The following is a 20,267-nucleotide window of genomic DNA, read 5'->3' on the forward strand; positions in this document are numbered from 1 at the left end:
GCTGCACAGAGGTGCAGGATTTGCAGGAGTCCTGTCATCTGAGACAGCGGGGGGCAGAGATGACCCTTTCCGTGGCTGCATGGAGAAGTACAGGATCTGGAGAAGGAGTTCTGTTGTCCTTTCTGCTGCTGACTGCTAAGACAAGGTGGGGGTGGTGCTGCGGCTGCACAGGATCTGTGGGGATGGTGCTGCACAGGGAGGCACAGGATCTGTGGGAGGAGTCCTGTCCTTTCTGCTGCTGACTGCTAAGACAAGGTGGGGGTGGTGCTGCGGCTGCACAGGATCTGTGGGAGGAGTCCTGTCCTTTCTGCTGCTGACTGCTAAGACAAGGTGGGGGTGGTGCTGCGGCTGCACAGAGGGCACAGGATCTGTGGGAGGACTTCTGCCGTCCTCTCTGCTGCTGACTGCTAAGACAAGGTGGGGGTGGTGCTGCGGCTGCACAGAGGGGCACAGGATCTGTGGGAGGAGTTCTGCCGTCCTCTCTGCTGCTGACTGCTAAGACAAGGTGGGGGTGGTGCTGCAGCTGCACAGGGAAGCACAGGATCTGTGGGAGGTGTTCTGTCCATCCTCTGTTGCCGACTAAGACAAGGTGGGTGGTGCTGCATAGAGGCACAGGATCTGTGGGGATGGTGCTGCGGCTGCACACAGGGCCACAGGATCTGTGGGAGGAGTTCTGTTCTCTCTGCTGCCGACTGCTAAGACAAGGTGGAGGGTGGTGCTGCGGCTGCACAGAGGGGCAGAGGATCTGTGGGAGGAGTTCTGTCATCCTCTCTGCTGCTAGCAGGGTGGGGGCCGAGATGAGGGGGGATGCTGCAGAAGAGGTGCGAGGGCCACATGAAATGGCCTGCGGGCCCTGCATTTGACACGTGTAATAAAATGATGAAATATACGGCGTGATCTCCGCAGCTGATGCGGTCTGATTGTGTATGTGACTCACAGAAGCTTTTTTTATCACTTTTTATATTTTAGTTGCATGGTGGATGAAAATGGCGCAGGAAACGAACCACAACCAGGCACCGCTACTTTGTTCCAACGGCTGCGGATTTTATGGTAACCCTCGCACCAATGGACTCTGTTCTGTGTGCTACAAAGAACACCTACAGAGGCAGAACAGCAGCAGCGGCGGCGGCAGGAGCAGTCCACCAGGTAGATCCACGTTCTTTTCACATCCATAAACCCGAGCAACTGGCTACCTGCCTTAGAGCCCCAGTGATGCACCTTTCAGATACATGTGTATGGCATGGTTTGCCGCATTTGCTTTTTTATTTTTTGCATTACCTTATTAAACCGGGTGTTTTTTAAAAAAAAAAACAAAACTAAAAATCGGTCGTTTGATCGCCCGACGTTACCACCAATGGTAAAAAGATCGGACAATTTTTGTCCCGTCTACAGCCGGCATTTAACCCCATAATCACTTCTGTCCCTAAGAATTCCAGTCCACTATTATATTTTATATGAAAAGTCTTGCGGTTGCAACAATGTATCCGTTTGTATCCATTTCGGATACAGATGGTTTTATTCGGATACAAATGGATACATTGTTGCAACCGCAAGACTTTCATGTAAAATATAATAGTGGACTGGAATTCTTATTCTTCTGCTTTTTCTTTTTCTTCTTGCAGGTCACGGCTGATGCGCATTTTTTTTTGGTAAAACAATCGGCTGATTTGCCCATCATTGCCGGGAAGTCAGCCGATCGTCAAAATCGGTTGCGAATTTTCCAACATGCCTGATTTAAAAAAACAAAAAACAAAAAAGAAAATGTGCAAAAACCCTGAAAAACGGCCAACCAATTAACCCACTAACGGTGCGAAAATCTGACTTTTTTTTTTTTTTTTTTCGGCTGAAAAATCAGTCGATTTTCATCCCGTCTGTGGCCGGCATTAGAGCCCATTCACACATTGGGGTCCAGAGTCGCATGAAAGTTGCACCCCATGTTTCCCATGAGTAACTTTTCACGTCTGTGCGACTTTAGTGCAGGAACTTTCAAGTTGCTGTGACCTGCTTTTGGTCCGAATTGAGGGCCATAGACTTCAATGTAAACCCTCCAGAGCCGCATGAAAGTCGCACCCCATGTTTCCCATGAGTACAACTCGCGTCTGTGCGACTTCAGGTCACAGCATCTTGAAAGTAGTTCCTGCACTACTTTTTGGTCCGACTTTCATTTTACTTCAATGTAAACCCTCCAGAGTCGCGACTTTGTAGAGCACAAACCAGGGGTGGACTGACAACTCATGGGGCCCCCGGGCAATAGGGGATCATGGGGCCCCCGGGCAATAGGGGATCATGGGGCCCCCGGGCAATAGGGGATCATGGGGCCCCTGTGTCCTTGCCCAAACTCAAAGCACACCCAAAGAAAACCTATAAAAGGGCACCAGGGGTATTTCATGGTGCCCCCTACTGACCCTGGGCCCTCGGGCATTGCCTGAGTGCTCAAATGGTCAGTTTGCCCCAGGCACAGACCATTCTCATTGGTCGCAGAGGTGTGAATGGAGCCTTACAGTCACCTGTCACGTCCTAAAATGAACTATTACAGCTTCAATAGGGGAAGGTTACATGTGAACGTTAGATACACCATTCATCACCCATGTATCTGACGGATCCCTCCGACATGATGGGGCTTAGCTCGGGCTCCGGCTCGGGCATAGGTCAAGGTCCTTTGTATGCTGAGAATCTGGGATTTCCATCGAGGACACTTTGCCCCCCTTACAGAAACCATAAAAAAAAAACTTGTAAAAACTGCTACTTATCCTTTACTAATGCGAAGTGTTTCACGATGGATTATAGGGACTGTATTACCCTCGATTCACGTCTGTGCAGGGGGTGCCGCTGCGGACCCGCGGGCGGGCACCATTGGTTCTAACGCCACGCCGCCCGCACTGGGAAACGCAACCGTACTGAGAACCTCGGCTGCGTCTTCCAAAGAAGTGCCGGGACTCTCGTGCCCGCGCAAAACGTGGCCTGCGTGGCCGCATATATGTGAACCGGGGGGGTTACGGCTGCAAGTAATTGTTTTTATAATCGATTAGTTGGCCGACTATTGTTTCGATTAACCAGTTCCCCTCCATGAGTATTCTCCCCACCCCTCTTCCCCCCCCCCCCCCCCTTCCTGACCAGGCCATTTTTTTTTTTTTTTTTTTTTTGCAATAATGCACTGCATTACTTTAACTGACAGTTGCGCGGTCATGCAACGCTGCACTCAAATGAAATTTACGTCCTTTTTACCCACAAATGGAGCTTTTTTTTTTCCGGTGGTATTTGATCGCGGTGACACTATACTGCTAGGGTGACAGTATGTAAAAAATAAAAATGTAAAAAAAAGTTTAAAAATTAGAATTTTTGGTTATAAACTCATTTGGGTTGTCTTGTTTTTTTTTGTTTTTTTTTGTTTTTTTTACTACAAAGATAACAGAATAAATTTTGGTCAAGATTTATGATGAAATATTATATTTGCAAAATTTTATAAATCGCTTTTTTTCAAAATTTTTGGATTTTTTCATTTACAATTTAAAAATTCCCAGTGGTGAATAAATACCACCAAAATAACGCTTTGTCTCAAAAAAAGCTAAATTCATGTGTTGCATGACCGCGCAATTGTCATTCAGAGTGATAGCGCTGAAAGCTGAAATTTGGCCTGGACAGAAAGGGGGGGAAAGTGTCCGGACTGGAAGGGGGGGGGGGGGAAAGTGTCCGGACTGGAAGGGGGGGGGGGGGGGGGGGGAAAGTGTCCGGACTGGAGGGGAGGGGGGGGGGGGGGGAAGGGAAGCGTCCGGACCGGAAGGGGTGGGGGGGGGGGGGGAGGGAAGGGAAGCGTCCGGACCGGAAGGGGTGGGGGGAGGGGGGGGAGGGAAGGGAAGCGTCCGGACCGGAAGGGGAGGGGGGGGAGGGAAGGGAAGCGTCCGGACCGGAAGGGGTGGGGGGAGGGGGGGGGAGGGAAGGAAAGCGCCTGGACCGGAAGGGGGGGGGGGGAGGGGGGGGGAGGGAAGGAAAGCGTCCGGACCGGAAGGGGTGGGGGGAGGGGGGGGGAGGGAAGGAAAGCGCCTGGACCGGAAGGGGTGGGGGGGAGGGGGGGGGAGGGAAGGAAAGCGTCCGGACCGGAAGGGGTGGGGGGAGGGGGGGGGAGGGAAGGAAAGCGCCCGGACTGGAAGGGGGGGGGAAGCGTCCGGACTGGAAGTGGAAGTGCCCTTTATAAAACGTGTTTTTTACTTTTGTCTGGCCTCCGGAACAGATTAATTGGTTTTCAATGCCATTTATGAATTCTTTTTAGCAATACGGAGTAGGTTCCCCAGGATGTGCCGTGGCCCGGAACTCCCACGCGGTGACAACGCGTCGCTGGAGGGCTTCGTTGTAGGTGAAGTCCTACGTGATCTGCTAGTATGTGACGTGTCCAGCACATTGTGGCATTACTTTGCACGACTTTTTTTGTATTTTTTTTTCTCCCTGCGGTTTACGATCGCTTTAGGACCGTTCGATTTTCTAATCCATTAGTGGCATCAAATTGACATTAATTTTCAACCACAACCAGCAACTAAATGATTCTGAAAATGGTTAACAATTGTTTCCATAATCGACTCTGGATTCGTTGTTTCTAGACTGTACAGCCGGTTATTTATCCTGTGAAAGAAAAGACGCCTGTACTTGCCTATTCTGAAGCTGCTCCTGTCACATGATCTCTCCAGTGGTGGCTTCAGTGAAGAGGAGAGATCACTGACAACAGCTGCAGAGCCTGCGAGATGACGTCGCTCATAGGCTTACTATAGGGCATCCATTGTCGGCTGTCCCTCTACACTGAAGCTGGGACCTGATCATGTGACCCGACCGGAGCGGCTTCACTGAAGAGGAGAGATCACTGACAACAGCTGCAGAGCCTGCGAGATGACGTCGCTCATAGGCTTACTATGGGGCATCCATTGTCGGCTGTCCCTCTACACTGAAGCTGGGACCTGATCATGTGACCCGACCGGAGCGGCTTCACTGAAGAGGAGAGATCACTGACAACAGCTGCAGAGCCTGCGAGATGACGTCATTCATAGGCTTACTATGGGGCATCCATTGTCGGCTGTCCCTCCTCTGCACTGAAGCTGGGACCTGATCATGTGACTGGCATAGCTTCAGAATAGGTCAGTATAGACAACTTTCCTTTTCTTGGGGTAGATAGGATAGACTTTTAGAATGGAGGCTTAGCCTTTAGATTTTGACTTGAGCTTCTACTTTAGGGCTAGGAGGTTGCAGAAGGGGCTGTGCTACTTATCTGAATGTGTCTGGAATTGCGCTTTAACAGTGAAACCAAAGAATGAACTTGTGTGCACTTGTCTTAATCCAGAGCACTGTCTATTCTGTCTCCTTCCCCTATCAGTATGAGTCGCTTCTGGCAAGTTTTCCTGAAACCTAGAGATAAAAAGGTGATAGAAGGGAGCTCCAGCACACAGCCTGTGATTGACAGCCTCAGTTTTGTTTCTGTGAGCTGTGTGAAGGGGGAGGGGGTCTCTTCCCTCCAATCAGATCTCCGACCTCTCCTCATGGAGTTCTGCAGTATGTAATTTCCACTCTCTGCCCCTGTATAAATTCAGCACTTTAAACGGCTGTAGAGAAAAGAATACCCGCAGATAAACAGTTACAACTCGTATAGAAGGATTTTTCATCCATTCACTTCACTGGGTATATGGAAGGGTGTACAACCACTTTAACCACTTGCCCTCTGGAAGATTTTACCCCCTTCATGATCAGTCCATTTTTTTTTTTTTGCTATTCAGCACTGTGCTACTTTAACTGGGAATTGTGCAGTCATATAACACTGTACCACTTGCCCTCTGGAAGATTTTAACTCCTTAATGATCAGTCTGTTTTTTTTATGCTATTCAGCCCTGCGCTGCTTTAACTGGGAAGTGCACGGTCATGCAACACTGTACCCAAATTACATTTTTATAGAATTTTTTTTTTTTTCTTCACACCAATGGAGCTTTCTTTTGGTGGTATTTGATCACCACGGGGTTTTGAAACTTTCTTGTTTTTTGCGATAAATGAAAAAAAGACCGACCAATTTTGAAGAAAAAAAAAAAAAGTACTTTCTGCTATGAAACTTATCAAATAAAAAAAAAAAAAAAAAAATAGAATAAAATTTTCTTTATAAATTGAGGCTTAAATGTATTCTACATATTTTTGGTTAAAAATCTCAATAAGGCTCCATGTACACTGCGGCTGATAAACTCACGTTTAGGCGCTTTTCTGCGTTGGGTGTTTTTTTTTTTATTTTTTATTTTTTATTTTTTTTTTTTTATCCCCTGTATTTCAGGGAAACCAAAACCAGCACCTCTCTGCTGACAGCGCAGGCCTCTGTATTGTTTACATACACAGAGCTCGGTCCTGCCAGCCTCTTCGCAGATCACCAGGTCCTGGCCGTCAGTCATTGGCTGGGACCCGCTGATTGACTTGTGCAATGTCTAATCACCTAATTACAGCACAGCCGGGGCGGTGGACGCGTGCGCCCCCCCCCCCCCCGCTTCCCAGAGGTGCAAAGGAAAGCCACCTTGCTGCCGCACATCTATGTGATGCATTTACTGATAGGAATGTTTCAGGCTGGAATGTGTAAACTTTACCACTACAAAGTAGTAACACAGGTCAAGGGAAGGACTACTTTTTTTTTTTTTTTTTTTTTAAGTAGGTTGGGGATTGTAAAGTATTTATGATCTCCTGGGAATCCAGAGTTCAGAGGTAAGCTGCCAACGTTACTTGGATAAGATTGTATCTGCATTGATTACCAGATTTTATGATATTGCTCTTCTTTGTTTTCTTTTTTTTGCTTTTTAGTGGTGTCAATGGGGAGTGGGGTGGAGGTTCCCTCATCGCAGCAGGCTGTCACACCTCAGGTATCTGAACCAGAAGAGTCCGTGTTGCCACAAGCACAAGCAAGGTAAGTGTCCTTCCTCCCATAGTAGATAACGGGCATTCTGCTGAATCAAAAGTCCTGTCTACATCTTGCTGGTCATAAGCAGCCCCATAATACACTATATTGCCAAAAGTATTGTCCCCGCCCACCAAATCATGTGATTCAGGTGCTCCAATCCCCTCCCAATCATGTGATTCAGGTGCTCCAATCCCCTCCCAATCATGTGATTCAGGTGCTCCAATCCCCTCCCAATCATGTGATTAAGGTGCTCCAATCCCCTCCCAATCATGTGATTAAGGTGCTCCAATCCCCTCCCAATCATGTGATTCAGGTGCTCCAATCCCCTCCCAATCATGTGATTCAGGTGCTCCAATCCCCTCCCAATCATGTGATTCAGGTGCTCCAATCCCCTCCCAATCATGTGATTCAGGTGCTCCAATCCCCTCCCAATCATGTGATTCAGGTGCTCCAATCCCCTCCCAATCATGTGATTCAGGTGCTCCAATCCCCTCCCAATCATGTGATTCAGGTGCTCCAATCCCCTCCCAATCATGTGATTCAGGTGCTCCAATCCCCTCCCAATCATGTGATTCAGGTGCTCCAATCCCCTCCATGGACACAGGTGTATACAATCAAGCCCCTAGGCATGCAGACGGCTTCTATTGGTGAAAGAATGGGTCGCTCTCAGGAGCTCAGTGACTCCAAGCGTGGTCCCGTGATAGGTGGCCACCTGGGCAATAAGTCCATCCGTGACATTTCCTGGCTACTAAATATTCCACGCTCAACTGTTAGTGGGATTATAACAAAGTGGAAGCCACTGGGAACAGCCACTCAGCTACCAAGTGGTAGGCCACGTCACATGACAGGGCGGGGTCAGCGCATGCTGAAGCGCACAGTGCGCAGAAGTCACCAACTGTCTGCAGAGTCAATAGCTAAAGACCTCCAAACTTGGTGTGGCCTTCAGATGAGCCCAACAACAGTGCGTAGAGAGCTTCATGGAATGGGTTTCCATGGCCGAGCAGCTGCATCCAAGCCTTCCATCACCAAAGTGCAATGCAAAGTGTCGGATGCCGTGGTGTAAAGCACGCCGCCACTGGACTCTAGAGCAGTGGAGACGTGTTCTCTGGAGTGACCAATCACACTTCTCTGTCTGGCAATCCGATGGACATGTCTGGGTTTGGCGGTGGCCAGGAGAACGGTACTTGCCTGACTGCATTGTGCCAAGTGTAAAGTTTGGTGGAGGGGGGATTATGGTGTGGGGTTGTTTTTCAGGGGCTGGGCTTGGCCCCCTAGTTCCAGTGAAGGGAACTCTTAAGGCGACATTTTGGACAATTTCATGCTCCCAACTTTGTGGGAGGAGTTTGGGGATGGCCCCTTCCTGCTCCAACATGACTGCACACCAGTGCACAAAGCAAGGTCCATAAAGACATGGAGGAGCCAGTTTGGGGTGGAGGAACTTGACTGTCCTGCACAGAGTCCTGACCTCAACCCCATAGAACACCTTTGGGATGAATTAGAGCGGAGACTGCGAGCCAGGCCTCCTCCCCCGACATCAGTGCCTGACCTGACAAATGTGCTTCTGGAAGAATGGTCCAACCTTCCCATAGACACCCTCCTAAACCTTGTGGACGGCCTTCCCAGAAGAGTTGAAGCTGTTATAGCTGCAAAGGGCGGGGCCAACTCAATATTGAACCCTACGGACTAAGACTGGGAGGGGCCATTAAAGGTCATGTGTGTGGGAAGGCAGGTGGCCCAATACTTGGGGAACATAGTGTGTATATAAGGGGGGCGGGGACAATACTTGGGGCAATATAGTGTATATATGGGGGGGGCGGGGACAATACTTGGGGCAATATAGGTGGGCGGGGACAATACTTTAAGCAATATAGTGTATATAAGGGGGCGAGGACAATACTTGGGGTAATGTATATACGGGGGGGGGGGGACAATACTTGGGGCAATATAGTGTATACAAGGGGGCGGGGAAATACTTGGGGTAATATAGTGTATATAAGGGGGGGCGGGGAAATACTTGGGGTAATATAGTGTATATAAGGGGGGGCGGGGAAATACTTGGGGTAATATAGTGTATATACGGGGGGGGGGACAATACTTGGGGCAATATAGTGTGTATATACGGGGGGGGGGGGGACAATACTTGGGGCCATATAGTGTATATATGGGGGGGCGGGGACAATACTTGGGGCAATATAGTGTGTATATACGGGGGGGCGGGGACAATACTTGGGGCCATATAGTGTGTATATACGGGGGGGCGGGGACAATACTTGGGGCCATATAGTGTGTATATACGGGGGGGCGGGGACAATACTTGGGGCCATATAGTGTATATATGGGGGGGCGGGGACAATACTTGGGGCCATATAGTGTATATATGGGGGGGCGGAGACAATACTTGGGGCCATATAGTGTATATATGGGGGGGCGGGGACAATACTTGGGGCCATATAGTGTATATAGGGGGGGGCGGGGACAATACTTGGGGCCATATAGTGTATATAGGGGGGGGCGGGGACAATACTTGGGGCCATATAGTGTATATAGGGGGGGCGGGGACAATACTTGGGGCCATATAGTGTATATAGGGGGGGGCGGGGACAATACTTGGGGCCATATAGTGTATATAGGGGGGGGGCGGGGACAATACTTGGGGCCATATAGTGTATATATGGGGGGCGGGGACAATACTTGGGGCCATATAGTGTATATATGGGGGGCGGGGACAATACTTGGGGCCATATAGTGTATATAGGGGGGGGCGGGGACAATACTTGGGGCCATATAGTGTATATATGGGGGGGCGGGGACAATACTTGGGGCCATATAGTGTATATATGGGGGGCGGGGACAATACTTGGGGCAATATAGTGTATATATGGGGGGGCGGGGACAATACTTGGGGCCATATAGTGTATATATGAGGGGGCGGGGACAATACTTGGGGCCATATAGTGTATATATGGGGGGCGGGGACAATACTTGGGGCCATATAGTGTATATATGGGGGGCGGGGACAATACTTGGGGCCATATAGTGTATATATGGGGGGCGGGGACCATACTTGGGGCCATATAGTGTGTATATCATATTGCGTATCTGTTTTTAATGGTTGCAGTTTTGTGATTGTTTTTGTTTTTTTGTTTTGTTAGTTCCTTGCCACTTCCAGAATCTGTGTCCCCTTCACCGGCTGAAACCACAGAGAACAGAACTTCTGAAACAAACGAGCCCCCAGGTGAGATCTGACACTTTGAAGCGTGTCTAATGTTGTCTATTGTGGCTGCATGTATGACGGGAGATGCGTGTCCTTGCATTGTGATTCGTATACATCCGGATATTTCAGCTTGGTCCTAGATGATCCCTTGTGTGCGTAGAGCTTCCCCGAGGAATAGGACGCTGTTAGACCTCGTTCACATGGACATACCACATCATACACCCGTGTGAGGGCCGTGTTCACCCACACAGGGGGTGTTCTGTACATCCTGGTGCAGGCTGTCCCATTAATGTCAGTTGGGATGCAGAGACTCTGGGTGCAGGCCACTTGCACACATGTCACATTGGGAGTAGCCGCTGTTTCCCTGCAGCCGCTGGGTCTCAATGGAGATGAATGGATGAGTGGAGATGCACGGATTACCTGAGCATTTCTGTGTGGGCAAACACGGCCCTCCAATGGGCTTACACTGCACTAAGCCACTTGCCTCATTTTTTGTGAACTTCACATTTGACGGTGAAGGGCGGCTATATAAAACAAATTGGCTTCCTTACGTTGGGCTGTCCACATTTCCCTTTGGGCACCTTGTGCTGTCCTTTTACTTCTCGATGTGGCAATGACAGATGACAGGGTTTAACCGCTTGCTGACCACCTATAGAGGTTTTACTGCTACAGGTCTGCTGATCTGTGCAGAATTACTTGTGTATACATACATCTGCATTTCCGAGTAGGGAGCGTGCACGCGCAGCCACCTACCCGGACTGTCATTGGCTCCTGTACATATCAATCATCGTGTCCCGGCAGGGATTCATGGCCGGTACCTGGCAATCAGTGGAGCAACTGACAGAGATCTGTGAATATAAACCACACAGATCTCTGTCAATGGAAATGTGTCGGTTAATATCTCCCCGCAAAGCAGGGAGATAAAAACCAGCACATCGCTTAGCAAAACTGTATACGCTCCCCACATGAGGTCGGGCATTGTCTGCACCAGGAGGAACCCAGGACCCACTGCACCAGGAGGAACCCAGGACCCACTGCACCAGGAGGAACCCAGGACCCACTGCACCAGGAGGAACCCAGGACCCACTGCACCAGCGTAGGGTCTGACAATGGGTCCAAGGATTTCATCCCAATACTTAATGGCAGTCAGGGGCCATTGTCTAGCCTGTAGAGGTCTGTGTGTCCCTCCATGGATATGCCTCCCCAGACCATCACTGACCCACCACCATAACGGTCATGCTGAACCATGTTACAGGCAGCAGAACGTTCTCCACGGCTTCTCCAGACCCTTTCACATCTGTCACATGTGCTCAGGGGGAACCTGCCCTCATCTGTGAAAAGCCCAGGATGCCAGTGGTGGACCTGACAATTCTGGTGTTCAATGACCAATGCCAATCCAGCTCTATGGTGCCGGGCAGTGAGCACAGGGCCCAATAAAGGATGTTGGGCCCTCAGGCCACCCTCATGAAGTCTGTTTCTGATTGTTTGGTCAGAGACATTCACACCAGTGGCCTGCTGGAGGTCATTTTGTAGGGCTCTGGCAGGGCTCATCCTGTTCCTCCTTGCACAAAGGAGCAGATACCGGTCCTGCTGATGGGTTAAGGACCTTCTACGGCCCTGTCCAGCTCTCCTAGAGGAACTGCCTGTCTCCTGGAATCTCCTCCATGCTCTTGAGACTGTGCTGGGAGACACAGCAAACCTTCTGGCAATGGTACATATTGATGGGCCATCCTGGAGGAGTTGGACTGACTGTGCAACCTCTGTAGGGTCCAGGTATGGCCTCATGCTACCAGTAGTGACACTGACCCGAGCCAAATGCAAAACTAGTGAAAGACAGTCAGAAAAGATGAGTAGGGAAAAAAATGTCAGTGACTTCTACCTGTAAAACCATTCCTGTTTTGGGGGTCGTCTCATTGTTCCCCATCTAGTGCACCTTTTGTTAATTTCATTAACTCCAAAGCAGCTGAAACTGATGAACAACCCTCTCTGCTACTTGCTTACACTTTTTTTTTTTTTTTAATTTTGTGTGTGTGTATACACACACAAAAAGAATTAAAGGAAGACTTTAATACGAGTCTAGCATCAGCTCGATGAAACTCCTGAGATTGATCTGGTCAGGTATACAGGTGAAACTCAAAAAATGAGAATATGGTGCATTCATTCATTCATTCATTTATTTCAGTGCAGCAACTTAAAAGGTGAAACTAATATATGAGATTCATTCCATGCAAAGCAAGATAGTTCCAGCCGTGATTTGTCATCATTGTGATGATTATGGCTTACAGCTCATGAAAACCCCAAATCCACAATCTCAGAAAATGAGAATATTGTGAAAAGGTGGAATAATCTCGGCTCAAAGTGTCCCACTCTAATCAGCTCATTCAGCCATAACACCCGCAAAGGGTTCCTGAGCCTTTAAATGGTCTCTCAGTCTGGTTCAGTAGGAATCACAATCATGGGAAAGACTGCTGACCTGACACCATCACTGACACCCTCCATAAGGAGGGAAAGCCTCAAAAGGGAATTGCAGAAGAAGTTGGATGTTCCCAAAGTGCCGTATCAAAGCACATTAATAGAAAGTTATGTGGAAGGGAAAAGTGTGGAAGAAAAAGGTGCACAAGCAGCAGGGATGACCGCAGCCTGGAGAGGATTGTCAGGAAAAGGCCATTCAAAAGTGTTGGGGACTTTCACAAGGAGTGGACTGAGGCTGGAGTCAGTGCATCAAGAGCCACCACACACAGACAGATCCTGGACATGGGCTTCAAATGTCGTATTCCTCTTGTCAAGCCGCTCCTGAACAACAAACAACGTCAGAAGCGTCTTACCTGGGCTAAAGAAAAACAGACCTGGTCTGCTTGGTGGTCCAAAGTCCTCTTTTCTGATGAGGGCAACTTTTGCATCTCATCTCAGAGCTGAAGGCCGCTATTGAAGCATCCTGGTCTTCCATAACACCTCAGCAGTGCCACAGGCTGATAGCTTCCATGCCACGCCGCATTGAGGCAGTAATTTCTGCAAAAGGGGCCCCAACCAAGTACTGGGTACATATGCAGCTTCTACTTTTCAGAGGTCTGATATTGTTCTATGTACAATCCGTGTTTTATTGATTGCATGGAATATTCTCATTTTCTGAGATTGTGGATTTGGGGTTTTCATGAGCTGTAAGCCATAATCATCACAATGATGACAAATCACGGCTGGAACTATCTTGCTTTGCATGTAATGAGTCTCATATATTAGTTTCACCTTTTAAGTTGCTGCACTGAAATAAATGAATAAATGATATTCCAATTTTTTGAGTTTCACCTGTAAATCTCTCCACGTACCTCCGGGTTACGAATTTTTTTTTTTTTTACAATACAAAGTGTATGTTGGTACACTTTTTTTTTTTTTTTCTTTCCTTCACTATAGCTCACAGAATTAGCTGTCACTTTCCATGGAGCTAAATGATACTTTTTTTTTTTTTTTATTCCTGACCTGTGGAATGGATTATTTATTTATTATTTCAGGTACTTATATAGCGCTGTCAATTTTACGCAGCGCTTTACATCTATATTGTACATTCACATCACTCCCCACCCCCGAGGAGCGTACAATCTAAGGTCCCTAACTCACATTCATACATACACATACTAGGGGCAATTTTAGGCAGGATCCAATGAACCTCCCAGCATGTCTTTTGGAGTGTGAGAGGAAACGGGTGTACCTGGAGGAAACCCACGCAGACACAGGGAGAACATGCAAACTCCAGGCAGGTGGAGCCGTGGTTGGGATTTGAATCAGTGACCCGAGTACTGCCAGGCGAAAGTGCTAACCATTTAGCCACTGTGCCGCCCAATTTGGATTATTGATTTTCAGTGCATTCTTATGGGAAACCGCATTTTAGCTTATGAATTTTTCGCTTTACGAAACGTCTCAGAGAACGGATTAAATTCATAAATCGAGGTGTGTGTGTGTGTGTGTGTGTGTGTGTGTGTGTGTGTTTTACACAGGAGCCTGCAGAGTGTGCCACTTGCGGTCAGTGGATGGCGGGTGCAATGTCAGGCTCCTGCAGACACTTCTCTAACAATACCTCTGTTCTGGCTTTCAGTTGCTGAACAGCAGGAAGTGTCCATGCAGAGAACTGGGCCCTTCTAATTCCGGGGTCAAACGAATTCCACGTGGACTTAAGATTTATTAAAATGTAACCATGTACTGCACCCATATAATGTTCCATCGTGTCATCGAATCCTCCATTGTTCTCAGCTGATGGGTATTACATGAGTGCATAGACCAGGTATGCTGAGGATGGCCCCAGGTAAATGATTGGGTTTGCTCTGCGAGTTCCTCATCTGTAGAATAAGAAGAATGCGATGTAATTACAGATTATTCAGAATGAGTCGCCGTGAGATCATCCATTGAAGGTATTTAAATCCTGACTCCAGACAAAACCTGTTGTTTTGCCTGTGTGTTTGATAGAGTAGTAGGAGGTTCTGTATTTCCATTGTTAGAAATTGGGGAAAAAAAGAAAAACAAAAAAACCAGTGCTGCGCATAAATTCCGGACCATGAAGGCCTCCTTCACACGGGTGTTCCGTATTATCACCGGCTTACATCAGTTAATGTCTGTATCTGTTAACATCCATTCTTTTGAAAGGAAGAAAACTCATTTTTAAAAAAAGCGTGTATCCATTAACATCCTTGTGGGGTTTTTTTGGTTGTTTTTGGTGGGTGGTGGTGGTTGTTTTTGTTTCTTTGTTTGTAAGGGAAGAAAACATTATTATTATTATTATTATTATTATTATTATTATACAGTATTTATAAAGCGCCGATAGTTCACTCAGCGCTGTACATTACAAAGGGGGACAGAACATGTGACAGAACAATACCAATACAATGCAAAACATGAGGGGATCGAGGGCCCTGCTCTTTGGAGCTTACAATCTAGGAGGGAGGGGATGGTGGCACAGGAGGAGATAGCTGTGGGGGATGGAGTGGTAGGAAGAGTGGAGGAGGTCAGCAAGTTAGCAGGGGGTGGGGTAGGCTTCCCTGAAGAGGTGGGTTTTCAGGGTGCGCCTAAAGGAGAGGAGAGTAGGTGATAATCTGATGGGTTGGGGCAGGGAGTTCCAGAGGATGGGTGACACCCTGGAGAAGTCCTGGAGGCGGGCATGGGAGGAGGAGACCAGGGAGCTAGAGAGGAGGTCTTGTGAGGAGCGGAGCGTGCGTGTTGGGTGGTACTTGGATATTAGGTCAGTGATGTAGTTCGGGGCAGTATGGTGGACGGCTTTGTACGTCAGTGTTAGGATTTTGAATTTGATCCGTTGCGCAATCGGAAGCCAGTGGAGGGATTGGCAGAGGGGGGTGGCGGAAACGGAGCGTTTGGAAAGGTGAATGAGTCTGGCAGCCGTATTCAGGATGGACTGAAGCGGGGATAGCCAGCGGCGAGGCAGGCCAGTGAGGAGGGAGTTGCAGTAGTCCAGTCGTGATATGATGAGGGAGTGGATGAGCTGTTTAGTGGTTTCTGGGGTTAGGAACGTGCGGATTTTGGCGATGTTGCGGGGGTGGAGTCTGCATGTTGCGGGGGTGGAGTCTGCATGTTGCGGGGGTGGAGTCTGCATGTTGCGGGGGTGGAGTCTGCATGAGTTTGTTAAAGATTGGACTTGGGGCTGGAAGGATAGGTTGGAGTCCAGAATGACACCAAGTACTCTGGCCTGCGGAGCGGGTTTGATATTGGCGTTGTTGGATGTGATGTAGAAGTCAATGGGGGGTGGGGTTCGGGCTGGGGGGAAGACAAGGAGCTCGGTTTTGGAGAGATTCAGTTTAAGGAAGTGGAGCGACATCCATTCTGATATGTCGCTCAGTAGGTTTGTGATTCGGGCTGAGACCAAGGGGGTGAGGTGGGGGGCGGAGACCGAGGGGGTGAGGTGGGGGGTTGAGAGATAGATTTGTGTGTCGTCGGCATAGAGGTGGTAGTTGAAGCCGTGAGAGTGTATGAGTTGGCCAAGGGAGGAGGTGTAGATGGAGAAGAGAAGGGGCTCGAGGACAGAGCCTTGAGGGACCCCAACAGAGAGGGGGAGTGAGGGGGAGGTGGTAGCATTATAGGTAACGCTGAAAGAGCGTTGTGACAGGTAGGATGAGAGCCAGGAGAGAGCAGAATCTCTGAGGCCGAGGGAGTGTAGTAATTATTATTATTCTTATTCTTATTTTATATATATTTTTCTTGCATTTCCATGTTCTGTGTACTGTGGGAGACCAGATACGGTGAATGCGGGGTCCGGGGAGAGCGGATACGGTGAATGCGGGGTCCGGGGAGAGCGGATATAGTGAATGCGGGGTCCGGGGAGAGCGGATGTAGTGAATGCGGGGTCCGGGGAGAGCGGATGTAGTGAATGCGGGGTCCGGGGAGAGCGGATGTAGTGAATGCGGGGTCCGGGGAGAGGGGATGTAGTGAATGCGGGGTCCGGGGAGAGGGGATGTAGTGAATGCGGGGTCCGGGGAGAGGGGATGTAGTGAATGCGGGGTCCGGGGAGAGCGGATGTAGTGAATGCGGGGTCCGGGGAGAGGGGATGTAGTGAATGCGGGGTCCGGGGAGAGGGGATGTAGTGAATGCGGGGTCCGGGGAGAGGGGATGTAGTGAATGCGGGGTCCGGGGAGAGCGGATGTAGTGAATGCTGGTTAAAGCAGAACTTCCCCTTTTGGGTGGAGCTCCACTTTAATGACTGGTCCCCGCTCCCCATTAAGGATTGGCACCTGTGGGGGGGGAACAGGTACCTGAATTTGATAGTTACTCGCTCCCACTTACGCTGCGATCGCCAAGGCGATCAGAAGCAGAAGTTGTCCTCCCCCCTTTAGTAACCTCTGCTCTTTAGAGCAGCATGTCTTTAGAGTGTGGGAGGAAACCTGCACAGGGAGAATATGCAAACTCCAGGCAGGTGGTGCTGTAATGGAGGTTCAAATCGATGACCCTAGTGCTGCTAGGTAGAAGTGCTAACCACTTGGCAACTGTGCTTTTGAGTGAAGTTCCCCTTTAACAGCCCTATTTCCCTCACTTTGGGAGATTTCCTCCAACTTCCTGTTGTGTTTGGGACGAGAAGTAATGGTAAACAGACATCCAAAAAGCCTGAAAGGTTTAACCATTCCTTGTTCTATCCAAAACTCAAACCATTCGGGATATAGCTACACCTTATTAAACCAAAGGGCGCAAATAAGAGACGTTCATGGTTTGCATTGACGGAAGCCCAGTAATGGTCCTCCAGGACACAAGTTGAGGAACCCCATGGAGCACATTGGGGGAGATTTACTAAAACTGGAGCACGGCGGCCAATCAGCTTCTAACGTCAGTTTGTTCAATTAAACTTTGGGAATAAAACCTGGAAGCTGATTGGTTACTATGCAGAGTTGCCCCAGTTTTTGCACTCTCCAAGTGTAGTAAATAACCCCATTCAGTCATGTTTGCATGTGAAATCTTTGGTAACGATTTGATAAGCCAGTTCCGGGATTGGGGTGTTCATCGGGTTTGTAATTGGGGTGCAGTGACTGCTGGCAAATGGGGCTTTACTCTGAATAGCCATGGAAGGTGTTGATGTTGGATGGTCCAGGTTGCTCTGACCGGCTCTCAGGCAGGGGCGGACTGACAACTCATGGGGCCCCCCGGCAATAGGGGATCATGGGGCCCCTGTGTCCTTGCCCAAACTCAAAAAAGCCTGTGAAAAAGGTACCAGGGGCATCTCATGGGGCCCCCTACTGACCCCGGGCCCTCGGGCAGTGCCCGAGTTTCCAAATGGTCAGTCCGCCCCTGCTCTCAGGTTTCAGTATTTCAAGCGTAGAAAAGGGGGGGGGGAAGTCAGCGCAGTGTTGTAAGAAGGGGCAATAGAAAGCAGAATGGGAGAGCGCGGATGATAGACGGTGCTGACGGTAAGTGACTGTTGGGGGTTCAATCCCAGCATAGGGAAGGCGTAGCATGGAGGCCGCCATTTTACATCATGTCCATTCATTTTCTTGTAGCTTCTCCATCAGACAGCGCACAAAACTCTTCTGAAGAGCAAGCGAGCTCTCCTGCCAAGGCCAAGCTAAAAAGAACCGCTGCAACTTGTGCCGCAAGAAGGTCGGACTTACAGGTACGTCGCTTGCGCTCAGCTTTGTTTTCGCTGCCAGAGTTGCTTTCTTTGCGTGTTTTTGTTTTTTTTGTTTTAAATATGTTTGAAAATAATTTTTAAGCCTGAAGATTGCTTTCAGATATGTAATGTTTAGGGGGTTTATGCAGACATCTTATAGCAGGCATCACTAAATGGTGGAGCGCGACCTGGACCGAGCCACAGTCCCATCCGGACCCGGGGTCTCGGCGATTAGGAGCCGATTTTATTCCCTATCCTCTGTGTTCTCTGCATGTTGGGAGACAGGATGGTAATGAGCAGAGTGCGGGAGGCACAGCGATGCATTGATGGGGGGGGAGGGGGTAATGAGCAGAGTGCGGGAGGCACAGCGATGCATTGATGGGGGGGGGAGGGGGTAATGAGCAGAGTGCGGGAGGCACAGCGATGCATTGATGGGGGGGGGGGGGGTAATAAGCCATGTGAGGGAAGCACAGCGATGCATTGATGGGGGGGAGGGGGTAATGAGCAGAGTGCGGGAGGCACAGCGATGCATTGATGGGGGGGAGGGGGTAATGAGCAGAGTGCGGGAGGCACAGCGATGCATTGATGGGGGGGGGGAGGGGGTAATGAGCAGAGTGCGGGAGGCACAGCGATGCATTGATGGGGGGGAGGGGGTAATGAGCAGAGTGCGGGAGGCACAGCGATGCATTGATGGGGGGGGGGGGGGGGTAATAAGCCATGTGAGGGAAGCACAGCGATGCATTGATGGGGGGGAGGGGGTAATGAGCAGAGTGCGGGAGGCACAGCGATGCATTGATGGGGGGGAGGGGGTAATGAGCAGAGTGCGGGAGGCACAGCGATGCATTGATGGGGGGGGGGAGGGGGTAATGAACAGAGTGCGGGAGGCACAGCGATGCATTGATGGGGGGGAGGGGGTAATGAGCAGAGTGCGGGAGGCACAGCGATGCATTGATGGGGGGGGGGGTAATGAACAGAGTGCGGGAGGCACAGCGATGCATTGATGGGGGGGAGGGGGTAATGAGCAGAGTGCGGGAGGTTCAGCTGTGCTTTGGGGGGGTGGTAATAGGCCGAGTGCAGGAGGCTCAGCTCTGCTTTGGGGTGGGGGGTTAATAAGCCGAGTGCTGGAGGTTCAGCTGTGCTTTGGGGGGGTGGTAAGAAGCCGAGTGCGGGAGGCACAGCTCTGCATTGCAGGGGGCGGGAGCTGTTTCATATTAACCAGTAAATGATTGGTGGGTAGGACCGCCCTGCATCTGGAAAGTTAACTCTTGCAGCTCCCGCCCTACATCCAGTGCAGAGCTGTGCCTCCTGCGCTCAGCTTAGTGCCCCCCCCCCCCAAATGCAGAGCTGTGGGGGCCTGATATTAAGAGGTAGGGGTGTGTGTCCGTGTCTGTGTGTCCCCTAACGATTTACTGCTGCTCAGGGGCTCTGGCCTCCGGCAAATTGGTAGCATAATCATTATGGTGGAATTCCTCGTTAAAGAACATTATTTTTATCCAGTTATTATGGGTAACGTTCTGCTTTAAAGCGACCTTCTGCTCCAGTTTCCCAACGTTAAACATGGATATTGATGAGGTTGTGGTCTGTCCCTTTAAACAAGCTGTTGGGGGCTTCTCATGCTTCGTGTTCCAGGCAGTGCTGGCGCTTATAGAAAGCCTGGTAACTGATCTATATTCAGATGAACAAGTTAAAAAAGAAAAAAAACCCCAAAATGTCCAGACTCTATGGCCCTCTAGGTCTGCGGTCACTTTTTTTTCTATGTTTTTATGTTCACTGCTGGTTTAAAGAGCCGGCATTCCCATTAAGGTTCATGTTTAACGTCCTCAAACTGGGACTCGGGGTTTTTCTAACGCGGTTCTAAAGGCAGAGGGTTTTTTACCTGAACGCATTCTCTGCATTACCCCGGGTTCACATCTGTGCGGGCTGCGTTTTGCGCGGGCATAAGAGCACATTCATTCGAATGGACTCCCGTGACACGCAGAGAAGTCCCCGCACTTCTGAAAACGCAGTCTTGGTTCCCAGTACAGTTGCATTTTCCAGTGCAGGCGGCGTGCCATTAGAAT

The 20,267-nt window shown here is 49.5% G+C and overlaps 1 pseudogene across 1 annotated transcript in view; it reads left to right on the forward strand.

Annotated features, from left to right (window-relative positions):
• Nucleotides 1-19,863, forward strand: part of LOC149427518 (AN1-type zinc finger protein 6-like) — a 40,837-nt pseudogene extending 20,974 nt beyond the window's left edge. Inside the window, exons 2-6 of the transcript XR_016311262.1 lie at nt 970-1,146; nt 6,808-6,910; nt 10,057-10,139; nt 18,098-18,210; nt 19,733-19,863. The product of XR_016311262.1 is annotated as an AN1-type zinc finger protein 6-like (transcript). The remainder of the gene's footprint in view (nt 1-969; nt 1,147-6,807; nt 6,911-10,056; nt 10,140-18,097; nt 18,211-19,732) is intronic.
• Nucleotides 19,864-20,267: the final 404 nt, after the last annotated feature.

The sequence above is a fragment of the Staurois parvus genome, unplaced genomic scaffold (assembly GCF_062004578.1).
Source record: "Staurois parvus isolate SC_StPar_1 unplaced genomic scaffold, SC_StPar_1.0 ptg003690l, whole genome shotgun sequence".
Lineage (NCBI taxonomy): Eukaryota > Metazoa > Chordata > Amphibia > Anura > Ranidae > Staurois > Staurois parvus.